Raw genomic sequence first — 16197 nt, forward strand, 5'->3', positions numbered from 1 at the left:
TGGTGTATCTTATGTTGCTTCTTGTTCTATTCATTTTCTCTCCTTTGTTGAATTTCATGTGCCTACTTGACTAAATTTGTTGTTCTCTTTCTAAAAATTCTTACTCCATTTCCCCAGTAGTAATTCTTATTGTATTTCTCTACTTAATTTGTTCTTCCTTTATTTTTTCAGTTGTTCAATTTCTTTCTTTCTTTTCTCTTGATTCATTAAGTGATAATTTGAGATTGTGGATTAAGTCAAATTCCATTGTCAACTTGAGAGTTTGAGGTATCCTTCATTAAACGAATAGGAAGTTTTAGGAACTAGCTTATGTTGGAATGCTATATCATCCCAATGGTTGGTCAAATTCAACTTCAATTTCATCTTTTTGCTCATGAATATTGACTCCAAATCCTTAGCTCCTTTCAATTCCATAATGTTATGCTTCACTTCCCAATCTCCACAATCACAAAAATTGTGTAGCAATTGAGATGGTAATAAAAGACTTTGTTCTCCATCAAAATTCAAAGGAATTCCAAAGTTCACAACCCCTTTCACCATCCATGACAATAGGTTTGGATTGTGGGAAGAAGAAGTCCCCCTTCTTATTGATTACACTTATATATTCGAAAGCAAATATTTCTCTAAGTCAACTACTTTAATTTGCATTGCACCACAAAATGCCTCATTCACTTTAGTCAAGTGTTTGGTGTGCAACTTCCGCCCTTTCAGGGTTTGATTGCTAACTATCGCGCAAGTCTCTTTATGACACATCCAAACTTGAAAGACTAAGAATGATCTCTACAACAAAATCCTCATTAAGTGCAATAAATTGAAATATCTTACTAGGGCACTCATCCTCAAGGGACCACATTCTTATCCTCTTAAATCCTAATTTATGTTGTCAATAATTAACTTTTTAAATTTTTCGCTACCAATTATATTAATTCTACATTCTTAATGTCTAAATTTAGATATTTAGTCAGCCATGTTACTCTTTCATTCTTGTAATATGACAAGTTTTTTTGAAAACACACTTACATAAAGTTGTTGTAGTTTGTGAGATGCGCAAGTTTGCTTCTTAAATTTTGTCAAAGCAGGATGGTTTACATTGCTATAAAAACTTAACATGTATATTAATTGTTGAAACACCACCTACAACCAATATCATAAAATGATGCAATCAATTTATAAATAAATCATGTCATCCATGCATGGGGCCTGAGTAGCCATGCATGCACTTGGTTCACAACCAATAATATATTTTTTGCTATTTATTTCCCTTGAAAAAAATCTAGAATACTTGGGCTAGCAACATTTACACAATATAGAATTGTGATACATTTTATGCTCTTTAATATGCACATGAAACACTTTTTATGAAACACTTTTGCTACCTATTTTGGCAAGCACTTACATGACTCTTTTTGACCAACTTGAATACCAATCTTGTTACAATTCCAAATCTTGCAAGGACTACAAGGATTGCCATTACAAACTATTAATGATGTCTAAGTAGAATGAAAGGTATAACATTCTCTAGCAAATTGAAGGAATCTTTATTGCAAAAAGATAGAAACAAGAGAAAGAAATGTAGAAGAATATAAAAAAAGGATTACCATTACAAACTATTAATGATGTCTAAGTAGAATGAAAGGTATAACATTCTCTAGCAAATTGAAGGAATATTTATTGCAAAAAGATAGAAACAAGAGAAAGAAATGTAGAAGAACATAAAAAAGATGATGCCAAAATATAAGAAATAAGTATGAGATATCTCCAAAAGGAAAGTATACAAAAAGGAGGAAATTTGGAATTTTGAGGGCAAAAAGAACACAAGATTCATGGAGTAGAAGTATAGATAACAACCAACCAAAAAAGGTCATGAAAAAAATGAGGTGTGAGGAAATGTTAAATTTGGAGTAAGAAGAAATAGTGCCCCAAAAGGAAAAAACCCACAAATTTTCATCAGCCAATAATATCTTTAGCTAGGAGTTGGGGAATGTTGCATCTAAATGTTGACTAAACAATGAGCTTTTGAAATATTTTGGATAAATGAAGCATGTCCATTTTGAAAACAAGCTATTGAAAGTGGAAATGCTCTAAGCAATCTTTCTCCCATATATTTCTTGAAATGCAACTTTCTTTGCCATGATTATTAACTTTGATAGATTTCAGTAGAATAACTACTTCCTTTTTTGGTCATTGGTAATTTGAGAACAATTCATAACCTCACAAAAATCACAACTCAAAACCACAACTACTTCAAATTTTTATTTTTGGCAAATTATAACATATTTTTGTATTCCTTCATGGATATTTTAAGGGAATTTTATAACCTTTTAATTTTATTATTTTTATGGGTTTAGAAAAATGATTATTCACAACCATTAATTTGGATTTTATGGGTTGTGAGCTACCTGTTTTCACAACCTTTTTAATTTTCATAATTTATTTTTCCAACTTTTTAACTTCAAAATTCCCAAATTTTGAGTTGTGAGTATCTAACTTTACCTCACTATTAAAACTTCATAAATGAAACCTATGATCATTGTGAAAGATAAAAATATCACAACTTTAAACTAGATTTCAAACTTTGGGTTTTTAAAACTCTCTTCGATTGGTAAAAATTAATGTTTTCTAATCTTCTTGTTGGGTTCCTTTTATGGCATCCTATTAAAAAATTTAAAAGATTCTTACAGATATTATTTAGACCTATTTTGACAACAACAATGAATTTACTATGTGGTTTGCTAATATTTTATGTCCTCCCCATGATTTTGGGGGTTTAGGCTTTCTCTCAATCCATCATTAAAGCTTAACACTTTGTGCTGAATAAAATGTTAGACCTTTTTAGACATGGAATCCTATAACGTCCTCATTCAACGTTGTATCTCCTAGAGTGCCATATTGCTTTAAAGTGAGCTAGAAATCATGTTTGCATATGGATGGTCTTAGTATTCTAACTTGCAATTTATCTTTTCATAGTTGCATGGGTCCAATCTTTTTGGTTAGCCAAAATTTTGCAAGTTTTCTTACCTAGATCTAATAATTTCTCTTATTCATGTTAAACAACCTAGGGTTCTCTTATTGGTTGATTATTAATATAATCATTCACTAGATGAAGTAGATCTCCATTAATGATGTGCCTTCTACCATTCACCTTTTTTTTGACAAATAATGTATTATTCTTTTTTTAATTTATTAAATGATATATATTCATTATTCAACAATATACAATATGAATAATGTTTACCTATATTATATGACGACACAATAAAAACAATAAATTTTAATCCTCTATTTTAATAAAGAACTCAAGAGTTCTATTAAGAAAAGAATGAAAACAAAATAAAAAGTCTACATAAATCTTATCTATTAATGTTTATGTTCTTATTAGAAGCAACATTATTTCAAAGTAAAAACAACTAGGATTAACAATACATGGTGCTGCATATTATCAAAGTAGAAAGATTTGCTTCATTTAACAAGTGATAATGAAACTCGTCCTTGTTATTGCTTTGTGTTGATGGTCAGGCTTCATCCATTTATCAATTTTCTATGAAAAAAAGAGTTTGTACAGCTTGTTAGCGATAGGTTAGTCAATGGTGTAAAACGCGCGACTAACACGTGTTAGTCAATCCGCAATGCCGTTTTGGAACCAGAATAGACATGTCCCTTTAAAAGACCCTTCATTTTTCCTTATAAAAAAGGTGACAATAAGACTATATTATATTATATATTATTTGGATACTTATATTATGTTGAAATAAAATAGTGGAAAAGGTGAGATTTTGAATGGGCTCTGATATTTTTACAGAGATCAGAATGGATATGATAATGCAATTTAAAAAGTAATAAGATATATGTACGTAATAAACATATAGCCGCAGGTGCTTCTTGCGGAAGAGATTGGAATCCAATTAAATAAATACTGAAGCTGACCCCTGCACAAAGATTATATCATATAGAGAAGTTTTGATGGATATCAACGAAATTGCATATGGTATAAAATTCTCCTTTTTAGATAAAAATATGACTTTGTCCTCAATTCTTATCAATGTGGGGTAAACCCAATAACAACCAATTCGCATATGGTTAAGTATAAGGTTTTATAAACATTGTTAATTAAATATTCTATTTTTTCTTTTTGTGTAGATGACATTTTCAAAAGACAAGAAACAATCTTGCACATAGCTAATACACTTAATCCATCACCAGATACCAGACTCTGCAAAAACAAAAAGAAACATAAATGACAACAGAAAAATCTGAATCATTGGGATTCCAATCTCTTCAACATAAGAAACGAAATCATAAGTTTCAAATTTGACAAGGCTTTAAACAAAAATACATAAAACCCAAAAACAAAAACAAAAACAAAATGAAAATACTGACTTCTTCAAGCACTTATCTGCAAGTGCAGCTGACAATTTGCCATTTGCCAAAAAAACCAAGTTGCTTTCTCAAAAGACTTGCACAGCCATTTCACAAATAGATAAAATTTCGTAAGTAACTAAAATAAAAATGGATAACGGTGCAGAGACACTTTCACAAATGATTGAAATACAGAGTGAAATACATCACACAGATCAGATACACAAAACTGAAATCCATATTGACAAGCATGTTATTGAGAATCAAATAACATTGCAGCTACAACTGGATGACAAGATATATTTACCTGTCAGAGTAACTATGACAATAGCCTCATTGAGAAATCAAATGAAGGAATCAAATGACAACTTCCCTGGCTTTGTACATGTATTCATCATCCAGAATATTTTTAGCAGTGGCATTCAAGTCGAGAGCACTTAAACAAAGGTAATAGCGAGCAAATGAAAGAAGCAATGGACCTCGATGATCTTAATATGCATTATGATTCATTCAATAAAAAACTGAATGTCAAAACAGAGTTATCTATCAGAGTAACTATGACAACAGCCTCATTGAGAAATCAAATGAAGAAATCAAGTGACTACTTCTCTGGCCTTGTACATATACTCATCATCCAGAATACTTTTAGCTGTGACATTCACCTTAAAAAGAAATTATGCAAGGTAAATAGCGACCAAAAGAAAGAAACATTAGACCCCCTCTACTAGCATTATATAATCTGAAAACCTCAACTCAAAACTGTGTTAAATCCTTGCAAATGTAATGCAAAACGGATTGAAAATTAAAACATAATAAAATACCTACAACTTGATAGCTCATTTTCAAAACTCGTAACTGTGTTAAATCCTTGCGAAGTAATGCAAAACAGATTGAAATTAAAACACAGGAAAATACCTAGCGGCATTTGAATAGCTGAATAATTCCACTTATTAGATTTCCTCAAGTTATCTTCAATACTGTTTAACTATCAGCTTAAGCAAAACCCTCACTTGTGTCCTAAGCCCTAACCTTTCCACATTATTTAAACCTAGCCCTTCTTATAAACTTCATTTGAATAAAACCCTAACTTTTATTTATTGTAAGCTCGCATACAAACCTCGCTAAAGATTAAGGACTGGGCTAAAGATTCCGGCGCACTTCGGAAATCTTTAAGGACAGCTTCAGACATATCTGAATCACTCAATAGTTTTACCACGACATCTTCACATACCTAGCGATTATATGGTTTTACATTAGTTTGTGGTAAGGTGGCCGCCATGGATGCTGCTCTGTCTTGAGCTTGGCTCCAACAAAACCCATCTAATGAAATTAGTTGTGACAGAGTCTCGGATAGAAAGAAACACTAAAACCCTAGCTTTAACCCTAAATTTCAACGGTTTAAATGCTTCGTAGTTTTTTCATAAAATTACATTAGCTGAACTATTGTTCCATTAGACCATAGGTTCAAAACTATAACATTACATAAAAATGTCATTATTATAATAGTTTTGTCATTAATTGTAAATAATTTAAATTATTATTAATTATTTTGGCATATAAATTATAATAGAAATCTTAAATGAGTCTATTGATATTGATATTTTGACATATAAAATAGCTATTAATATTAAGTTGAAAAGTAAGGGTGGTTGTTAAAATATTTATAAAATATTAATAATATATATTATATAATATTAAATAAATTGTTTAAATATAATTAATTTTGTAGAGTAAAATAAGTTTTTAGTATAAGTACAATTGGGTTATTATTGATAGTTAAGAACTAATTATTCGTAATAATGAATATGGCTAACCCTCATTCATGAAGAGACACAATCAATCCGAAAGCAGCTAGTTATTACCTCATTCATGAGTCAGTAGAAGTAATTTTACAACTAATCCTAAAATTGGAATCAATTGGTTTGCCCCTTCTATATCGTGGGTTAAAATATGGGGTTGCAAGGGAGAAAACAAGCCCATCTAAAGCAAGATGTATCATCAATGATGACAATGGGAAACATTTTGAGGTTGACTCAAAGAAAATGAAGCAAAATACCGACAATGAAGCAACAACACAAACATTCCTCCTTGGTCATCAATATTTAAACTTTTTTTGTGTTTCTAAAATGCAAGTGAAAGGACATTCTATGGTCATCATCAATGCCATTCAAAATAGAGGCTTCCTACACTAGAAGCTAAACAACATTTTCCTAGAAGTTTGAATAATTCTTGATTGTTTTATGTGGTTTTTCTATATAATGTTTATGTAGAGAAATAAATCCTTGCAAACTATAAATTTGATAAGGATTCTAAATGTATTATTGACAAGCATGCTAGCACTTGGGATAACATTAAGACCACCTTTAAAGTATGATTAAGATCTGATTGAGGATATCTACTCTATAATTATAAAAAAGGGCAAGGAAGATTTGGCCACATGCAAATTATTTTTGATTAATCAACCAACGTGTGAAGCATGTTAAGGTAATGATGCATTAAGCTACACATTGTCACACACTAAACATTAAGTCTAATTACTTTCATTAAAGGTAGCTTTAAAAATTTAAGGATCATGGGTTATTTTCATTCAACTCTTTCTTATGCTAGAACTCTTGATTCTCTTATTAATCATGGATTCTTATGTGCAACTAATACCAAGGAACTAGCAAATTGTATTTATGGGGGCATTTTAAATTTGAGACTAAGAAAAGTGTTCAATAAAAAATCTAGCATTATCATTCATACAATACGAATGGTTTTGGAGAATTATTTACAAACAAACTTAATAAAATATAGAAATGAACATAAATTTGAATTTATTTATTTTTCAGTGATGGAGTTGTGCATAGAGGGTGTTGTGTTCGAGCTAGGGCATCAAAGCCCTAGCTCGTGAGTGGTGTCTGCATGCTGGTGCAGCGGTGGGAGGGAGGTGCTTGTGGGTGGTGTTGCGGGAGGGGCTGGTATCGGGGTTGCGAGTGCTGAAGGAGGTGCGGTGGCTACGGGTGGTAGGTGGTGCTGAGGGAGGCAGGGGCTCGGGGTTCCTGCAGATTCGTAGTCTGCCTGCGAGGAAGGGCAGTGGGGGCTTGATCTGCCCAGTGGTGGAGCTTGGAAGGAGAGGTGTTTGTTATCTTGCAGGGGGTATGGATTCCTTGCTCATTTCCTTTCGGGGTGTGGGCTTTTCGCATGGTACTATGTCTAGTACTAGTGGAGAGGCCTCAAAGGCGTCTCTCAATATGGATTTCTGTGTTGCGGTGGGTTTAAAATCTCCATCCCAAAGTGTCAAGACCTTTGATAATAACCTTTTTGCCTCAAATTCAAGGGCTGGTAGTGTTAGTGGCTCTCAGATCTCGAAGATTAATGGTTGTCTGGAGAGGTGCAGTGGGAGACCAAGGTTGATTATTCCTCCAAAGATGATAGTGGAAGATGTTGAATACTTTTCAAAGCACTCGTTATACTGCAAGTTTTTGGGGATGAGGATTTCTCTGCAGTTTTTGGAGAACTAGGCTTAGAGGACTTGGGCATCGGAAGGGGAAATGGAGATTATGTTGCCGACAAACAACTACTTCATGGTTACTTTGAATTGCATGGAGGATCGTAATAGGGTTTTTGAAGGAGGGTCATATTTTCATAACTAGGTGGGGTTGTTCATCAAACCTTGGCATGTGGGGTTTACCCCTTCGGAGGAGCTCCCGAATAGAGTTCCAATGTGGGTTCATTTATTGCGTTTTCCGGTGGAATGTTGTCGGGAGGATGTGTTACGGATGCTCGCTTTAGTGCTTGGGAGGCCAGTTGGAGCCTCAATGCAAACCTTGGGGAGAAAGGTAATGACTTTCGCCCATATTTGTGTTGAAATTGATCTTAGTAAGCCCCTACTAGATGCTATAGATATGTGTGCGGGTTCTTATTCTTGGGCTCAATAGCTGGATTATAAGACTTTACCATTTCGGTGTCGTTTATGTCATGAGTATGGTCATTTGTAATGCAAGTGTCCTAGGTATAAACCGATGGTGTGCCAACCTCAATAGCCGACCCATAACATAGGTGGGGCCGACAAAGGAAAAGTTGCCATGTTTGTGGAAGTTGTGGGTGCTGATGGTTTTGTCCCAGTTAAGACAAATAATAGGAATCGGGGACAAAAGGGGCCCCTATAGGAGAGACAAGAGGAAGACACCTTTAACAAATTTGAAGCCTTGGACGACCTTACCCAATAGGAGGTGAACCTATAACTCCTTTGGATCAGGGTGCATCAGGGTTGGTCAATGATAGTGTGAATTGGGACTCTACCCAGGCTCTGCAAATTGTTGGGAGTCAGCAAATGGAGATGGATTTGCTAGTAGTGGCTCAATTGGGGCCCATTTTTGGTGTTGTAGTGGAGTTGGCTGGGGGGGATGGTTCTTCTGCAGCTCAAAAATTGGAATCTATTGGGGCCAAAAGTAACAAGATCGCCTTACATTTGGGTCTTCATCAGAAGGACATTAAGAAAGGACCAACGAAGAAGATTTCAAAGGCTGGCAGAAAGAAGGATTTGGATAAGATCAAATTGATGGGGGAGAATTTGGTTCAGTCAAGGTTAGTAAAGACTCTGGATTATCATTTTTCCAATCCCCCAAAATGATTGTTCTATCATGGAATGTGAGGGGCTTGAACAGTGGCCCTAGACAAAAAGTTGTTCGGGAGTTGATAAGGAGTCATTCTCCCGATATCCTTTTCTTGCAGGAGACAAAACTTTTTGTGAGAAGTATGATGGATTTGGTGCCAAAGCTATGGGGGAGAAGCCAGTGTCAGTGTATTGGGGTAGTTGGCTCCTCTGGAGGGGTGGCTTGTCTTTGGAACCCTTTGAGGATTCGCCCTGTCTGGTGGGCTGCCTCCAGATCTTCGTTATCAGGGGTTGTCTCTAGTCTTGAGACTGGGGAATACATCTTGTTTACTAACATCTATGCCCCCACGAATCTTCAGGGTAAGCAGAACTTATGGTCTCATATTTCTTGTATGCGAAGGTTGTTCCCTTTTCATCCTTGAATTATGGTGGGCGATTTCAATGTCATCCTTGAGTTGAGTGAGAATAAGGGTGGTGTTATGTGATTGGAACCTTCTTCTTTCCTTTTTCAAGATAGTATATCATCGTTGCATCTTGTTGACATTAAGCCTAGTAATGGTTTGTTCACTTGGAACAATAGGAGGGTGTGGGGGGGGGGGTATTGGATTGCGGAGAGGTTGCATCGATTTTTGGTTTTTAGTTTTTGGGCTGGTGGAGAGTGGTCCACAAGTTTTGAGTTTCTTGACTGGAGAGGGTCAGACCACTGGCCCATCAAGCTGGTTTCTTCTTCTGCTTGGGTTGCTCGCTCTCCTTCATTCAAATTCCAACTTATGTGGCTTTGGGATCCTGCTTTGCAGACTCATGTAGCGGAGTGGTGGAGGAAGGGGAGACCAACCTTTGGCACTGTTATGTACACTTTTGCCGGGCAGCTGCAATTTGTTAAGTTTCAGCTTAAATAGTGGAATCGTCAGTGTTTCGGGAATATTTTTCATGCTAAGAAAGCTGCTCAAATAGTGTTGAATGACATCACCAGTAAAATCAGAGAGCATGGTTTGTCTGAAGCCTTGCTTCGGGAGGAAGACAGGGTTGTCAAGGCTTTACAAGAATGGGACCTTAGGGAAGAAATATATTGGAAATAAAGAGCTCGTATTGATTGGCTTCAAGTGGGGGATAATAACACTGCTTTCTTCTTCAACTTAGTGAAATCAAGAAGACATGGAAATTCCATTCTTGTTCTGGTCAATGAAAGAGGTGAGAAGTTTTTATCCTTGCAGGAGATCTCTAGGGAGTCTCTACAGTATTTCCAGTCCCTCTTCAGTGAGGATTCTTAGGGGGAATCGGTGGAGGAGAATCAGGTTCTCGCTTGCATTCCTTCTCTCATTACTAGGGAGATGAATGAGCAGCTTATGGGTCCTATTTTGCTGGAAGAACTCGAGAGGATTGTTTTTCACATGAGAAAGGGAAATGCTCTTGGACCGGATGGGTTCCTGGTTGAATTCTTTCAATATTTCTAGGATATTATCAAACTGGACTTATTAGAAGTAGTCCAAGAGTCCCAGAGGAATAAGCAGATGCTTCGGGCTTTGAATACGTCTTTCATTGCTCTAATCCCCAAGTGTGATGGGGCTGATCGGTTAGGCCAGTTCCGCCCAATCTCTTTCTGCAATGTGATTTATAAGATCATCTCTAAGCTGATAGCGAATAGGTTGAAGAATTGTCTTGGGGATGTTATCTTTGAGGAGTAGAGCGGGTTCATGGAAGGGCACCAAATCTTGGATGGTGTGTTCATTGCTACGAAGACCATTCTTTCTATGGCAACCTCCAAGGAAAAGCTATGTTTATTAAGCTGGATATGGCTAAGGCTTATGATAGAGTTCGTTGGTCCTTCCTCCAAAAGATCCTCAGGGATTTTGGCTTTGTTGATGAATGGATCCAATGGGTTATGAGTTGTGTTACGTCTACCTCTTTCTCTATGCTTATCAATGGAGATCATACTGAGCTATTTGGTGCTTCTAGGGGTCTTCGCCAAGGGGACCCCCTTTCCCCTTACTTATTCATTCTTCTAGCTGAGGGTCTGGGGAGGCTGATTAAGCATAATGTGGGTCTAGGTATTATTTAGGGTTGGAGTTGGGGTAATGACTTGCAGCCACAGTCTCATTTACAATTTGTTGACGACACAACCCTGATGGGACTTGCTCGGATCAGAGAAGCTACTAATCTACGTAAAGTTTTGGATGTTTATCTTGCAACCTCAGACCAATTGATCAATGAGGATAAATCTTCTATCCTCTTCTTCAACACTCCTGGAACTATTCAGAGGAGGATTACTCTTATCTTGAGAGTCCAAGTTGGCTCTCTGCCCTTGACTTATCTGGGTATTCCTATTTCTCCCGGCAACCCTCCTAGGGATTCAAGGCAGGGTGTCTTTGATAAATTTCGCATGAAGGTTGAACATTGGACACACAAATGATTATCCTTTGCTAGGAGGGTTCAACTGATCTAGTCAGTGGTTCAGGCTCTTCCAATTTATCAATGTATGCTACAAGTGGCTCCTAAGTGGTTCTTGAAGGGATTGGACTCTCTAGCAAGGCAATTCTTATGGGCAGGTAATCTATCCTCATCCAAATGGTGTCTTGTCAATTGGGGCTTTGTGTATTGCCTGAAGCAGTCGAGTGGGCTTGGTTTAAGGCAGTCTATTTTATTTGGGGAGGCTCTAGTGGCTAAATTGTACTGGAGGTGGTGTGTTGAGCAGGATCGAGGATGGGCTAGGATTTTGGCCTACAAATATATGCAAAGGATCCCGATGGAGGAAATTCCAAGATACCTGCTTGAGGGAAAATGCTTAATGATTTGGTATACTCTCAAGAAGGGGGCTTCTCTTATTAAGGAAGGACTCTTTTGGATATGTAGGAGGGGGGAAGAGGTCATTTTCTGGAACAACTCTTGGGATGGATATCCCCCCATCCTTGATTAGTTTCCTAACCTTGGGAATATTTGCCAGAGGTTTTTGGAGGCAGGGTGGTCAAGGGTAAGTGACTTCAAGGTTGTTTATAGGTGTGGGCGGTTGGAGTTGGAGCGGTAGAAGGCTCTTAATGAGTGGCTGGTTGTTGGGATGGATGAAGAGTGTGCTAAGTTGTATGGCATTTTGGCAAGTAGATACTGTAGTTCCCTCAAGGGTAGGGATGGTCTTGCTTGGTTTCTGAATCCTAAGGGCGTCTTTATTGTGGCTAGTGGATACCAGGAACTGTTGAACCAAATACTGGAGGGAAGAGAGGTGCACTGGTGGAAACATGTGTGGAATAACTTTTCTTGGCTGAAGTGTAACTGCTTCGCTTGGACTTTGGCTTTGAATAGATGCCTAACTTGGGATGATATTCGCAAGCGGGGATTCTTGAGGCCTTCCATTTGTGCTTTGTGTGGTAATGGGGAGGAAGATTCCTCACACCTATTCTTCAGATGTCCCTTCTCGTTGCTTATTTGGCATTACTGGTGGGGGGTGTGGAAGCATCCTTGTGTTCACGCAGATTCTCTGGTGGTGTTTTGGAGCAGTTTGGGCATAACTCCTATCTTGTCCTCCTTCCTCCAGACTATCTGGTATATTGGGCCCATTTTCATACTGTGGCAGATTTGGATCGAGAGGAACATGAGGATCTTTCATGAGGTCAGACTGTTAGTTCAACAAGTGTGGAATAGAATCATTGTTATGATTTGGGAGATGATGGAAGCTAAATGTGAGGTGAATTTTCCTCTGGATAGAGATGAGGTGGATATTGTGAGTAGGTTGGGTTTACAAGAGTTATCTCCCACCTCAGCTTGTGTCAGGAGAGGTAGATGTGCTATGAAGAAGGTTCAAAGGGTGGGAAGGTGTATGCCCCCTCGGGATGAGTTTATCAAGATTAACACCGATGGCTCCTTTAGGGGTAACCCAGGCCCTGCTGGGGTTGGTGGTGTTGGTAGGAATCATATGGGGGAGGTGGTTTTATTCTTTTCGGTGCATAAAGGGTGACAGTCTAATAACTTTATGGAGGGATTTGCAATTCTCTATTCCTTGGAGCTTGCTTGAGAGTTGGGTCAAAGGAAGGTTATCTATGAATCGGATTCACAAATTATTGTTAACTTGTTGATAGAGCAGAAGGTGAGTGGGATTCATTGGCAGCTAGCAGGGATTGTTCATCAGATTCTTCAAATTAGTTCTTTGATGGAGAAGGTGTCTTTCATCCACATTCCTCGTGAATGGAATAGAGTAGCTGATTGTTTGGCTAAGTGGGCATCGAAACATGGTAATGATTGGAAAGTTGAAGGTTGGGAGCATCTCTCCTCGGATTACTATCAGGACTTGCAGAAGATTTTTGCTGAGGACATGGATAGTTATGAAGCTAGCTGATCTTTGGTTGGGTTTGTAGTTCATTTCTGGGGCCTTGGGGCTTTGGTTCTCTTTGTAATTCTTGTGTCTGATTTTCAATAAAGTTTTTACCCCTTTATTCAAAAAAATTTAAAATGAATGGTTTTGGAATAATATTTTATATCAACTAATCACAAGTAGCATGTGAATTCTAACATAACATCCAATATTCATCATGGTTTTCTTGAATCTCAAAGAAGATAAAGACACAAGGAAAGTAATGTGAAAGACATTATTTAAAACAACACGTGATCGATCTCTACCAAGCGCAATAGGTTGATGCAAACAACTCAATGCATACTCATAATGGACCAACAAACCCCAAATTAAGTAACCTGTTGTCTTAGAGAAACTCATTTAATTATTGACTAGGGACATATATACTTGGATGATGTTGGCACTACATGTGGAGCCAAGGACTCTCTAAGCTACCTATCAGTTGTGTAAGGGGAACTAACTAAGTTCAACAATTAACTAAAACAAAAACAATGTTGAATGAGAAACCTATTTGCACAACAGTTGTTGCACGTAACTAGCAAGTGAACTCAACAATAGTTATGGGTAGATAGTGTTGTGCCTGGGTTGCAACTTTAACTTCATTAGTAGATTGCATGCATTTAACTAAAGAAGAATAAGCATAATAATTATTCTATGAAGGTAATGGACATTCTAACTAATGCTAAATAAATGAAACTAGCTATAAGAGGATTACACTACCTCAAACAACCCTTGCTTGAGGGGAAGTAAACTTGTATCACAAAGCAATCTTAACTCAACACGTCATCAACCATTCACTTTCTTCATCTTCAATTAGTACATAATAGGTGTAGTATTAGAAACTTCTCTAATTAATCATAAATATAGGCAGAATCTTCTATCAAAATTGGACTTTATACACAGTCCAAGGGAGTAGGCTAATTACATCTCAGAATCTACTAAGAACACTTGTCAATCCTCCCTAACATTGAGGATGAATTATTATACTATGAAACTAAAAACAACAACTTAACATGAGTCTCAATCTAAGTTGGACTCTTAATCAAATGGTAAACACGAAGATAAGAATGTGCAAGAATCATATGCATGACTTAATGAAGCATAACTTCATTATCGTATGACTTCCTCCATATCCTTTGTGCATTTATTCTTCAAAGACAAGGTCAATAGATATTCATAATAGTTGTGTTCCAATTGACATCCTCTGACTTCTTCCATGTGGGTTGTCGAGGCACGTTTTGCATTGACTGCGGGCTAGCTGCTAATCCTTAAGCTACTGGTTAGTATCTTAGAGCAAGAATTTATTCACATCAACTCCATTTACAATATTGTGAAATTGCATTAACCATGAAAATACACATAGAATATGCATTCATCACATGTCATGTATACCATTAATTAAGTAAAAACATGGTTCAAGATATAGTCTTAAAGATACAAAAGTGTGATAAAAGCAAGGCTAAAATAGATAAAACAATGCCAATTGCAAGACTCATCAACATGGTCGGGAGGGCTCAACCAAATCCTTATTTAAGAAATCCCTAGTCATGGTTTTATCACTACTAAACGTCACACTTCTAATTCAAACAGTGAGGTGGTGGGTCTATGGATTTCATTTATAGTACTTTCAATTACAACACAAAGAAGGCTCAACACTAACAAGATTGAGTGGAAATTAATTTCCTTAAGAACATGAAAAGGGTGGACTCATTAGAATTAGTTGACTAGAGCTTTAAACTCTCACAAGTGAGATAAACAAGAGTGACAATTAGTCCTAAAACATTTCAATTGTTGTTTTGGGCTTTTTTTAAATGCCTTAGAATATTTATAGTTGAAAGGTATTATGACCTTTGGTTCTTGAGTCATAACGGTATGATTTTTTGTTTTTGGGGTTATAACACATGAAACAATGAAATTATCTATCCCCTATTTATGGAACCTTGCAAACTATGTGTGTTAATCTTTTGATTACATACTTGAAAAAAAAATTATGCACACACTCATGCAAAAGGGAGAGGTCCCCAAGATCATTAATTAATTTATCAAAAAAACATCTCAAGTATGTCTACATGATAGTTAGGAAATATTTATTAATAATTCTAAAAAATGGCTAATAAAAAGGATCAATTAGGAGAATTGACTTTTATTCGTTTCATTTTTAATAACAAAGTTATTTTTTATGGAATTATTATTTTTTTAATCAAAGCGGGTAAAATTTATTCAAATCAAAGAAGACTTCAAAACATCCAAGGGGCCAAAGACCAACCCAAAAAGGGCCTAAAAAATCAACCATTACAACCAACAAGACAAAGAATAAAGAACCTAGAAAGAGAAAACACCAATTAACCATGCATGTCCACCTCCACCAATAACTTTAACCTACTATAGCACTCTAGAGATAGTTGCTCCCAATCAAAAATATTCCAATCAACTAAATGTTCAAAATATTGATTAGTCAAACAGTCAGCAACCCCATTCCACTCTCATAGGATGTGGATGAAAGAGACAAAGTCCAAAGAGCTACCCAGCCCAATAATCGGTCGAGCAACCAAATCCAACAACCAATTCACATCCTCAAAATTATTATTACTCGATAAATTAACTAAAATATGAGAGTTGACTCAGAAATAACCTTCCACCAACCAAGAGAACATTCCCTTGATAATTAGGAGGTGTTTTCAAGTCAAACTATGATATTGCTATCAGGGTTCAACTGTGTTGTTTTCGAGTCAAACTCATTGACCCATGTTTCATGAGTAGTGGTTCACAAAAACCCATCTCTCATGAGAATGAATGGTCCACTTAGCACTCATTGCATCTAGGTGATGCTCACATGGGTGAAGCATTGGGACTTCCTGGGAGGTCATCCATCCTAGTACTACTCCAACTCAAGTGTGCTTAACCA

General features: G+C 36.6%; 1 long non-coding RNA gene across 2 annotated transcripts; it reads right to left on the bottom strand.

Annotated features, from left to right (window-relative positions):
• Positions 1-3510: 3510 nt before the first annotated feature.
• LOC131858695 (uncharacterized) lies at positions 3511-5798 on the bottom strand. Of its 2 annotated transcripts, none has more exons than XR_009359036.1 (3): positions 5474-5798; positions 4664-4729; positions 3511-4453 (listed from the first exon to the last, which is right to left on the bottom strand). It is a non-coding gene; the product is annotated as an uncharacterized LOC131858695 (long non-coding RNA). The 2 variants fall into 2 exon arrangements; XR_009359037.1 differs by having other exon boundaries at positions 4664-4733.
• Between the last annotated feature and the right edge of the window lie 10399 nt (positions 5799-16197).

Source organism: Cryptomeria japonica, chromosome 10, assembly GCF_030272615.1.
Source record: "Cryptomeria japonica chromosome 10, Sugi_1.0, whole genome shotgun sequence".
Taxonomy (NCBI): Eukaryota; Viridiplantae; Streptophyta; class Pinopsida; order Cupressales; family Cupressaceae; genus Cryptomeria; species Cryptomeria japonica.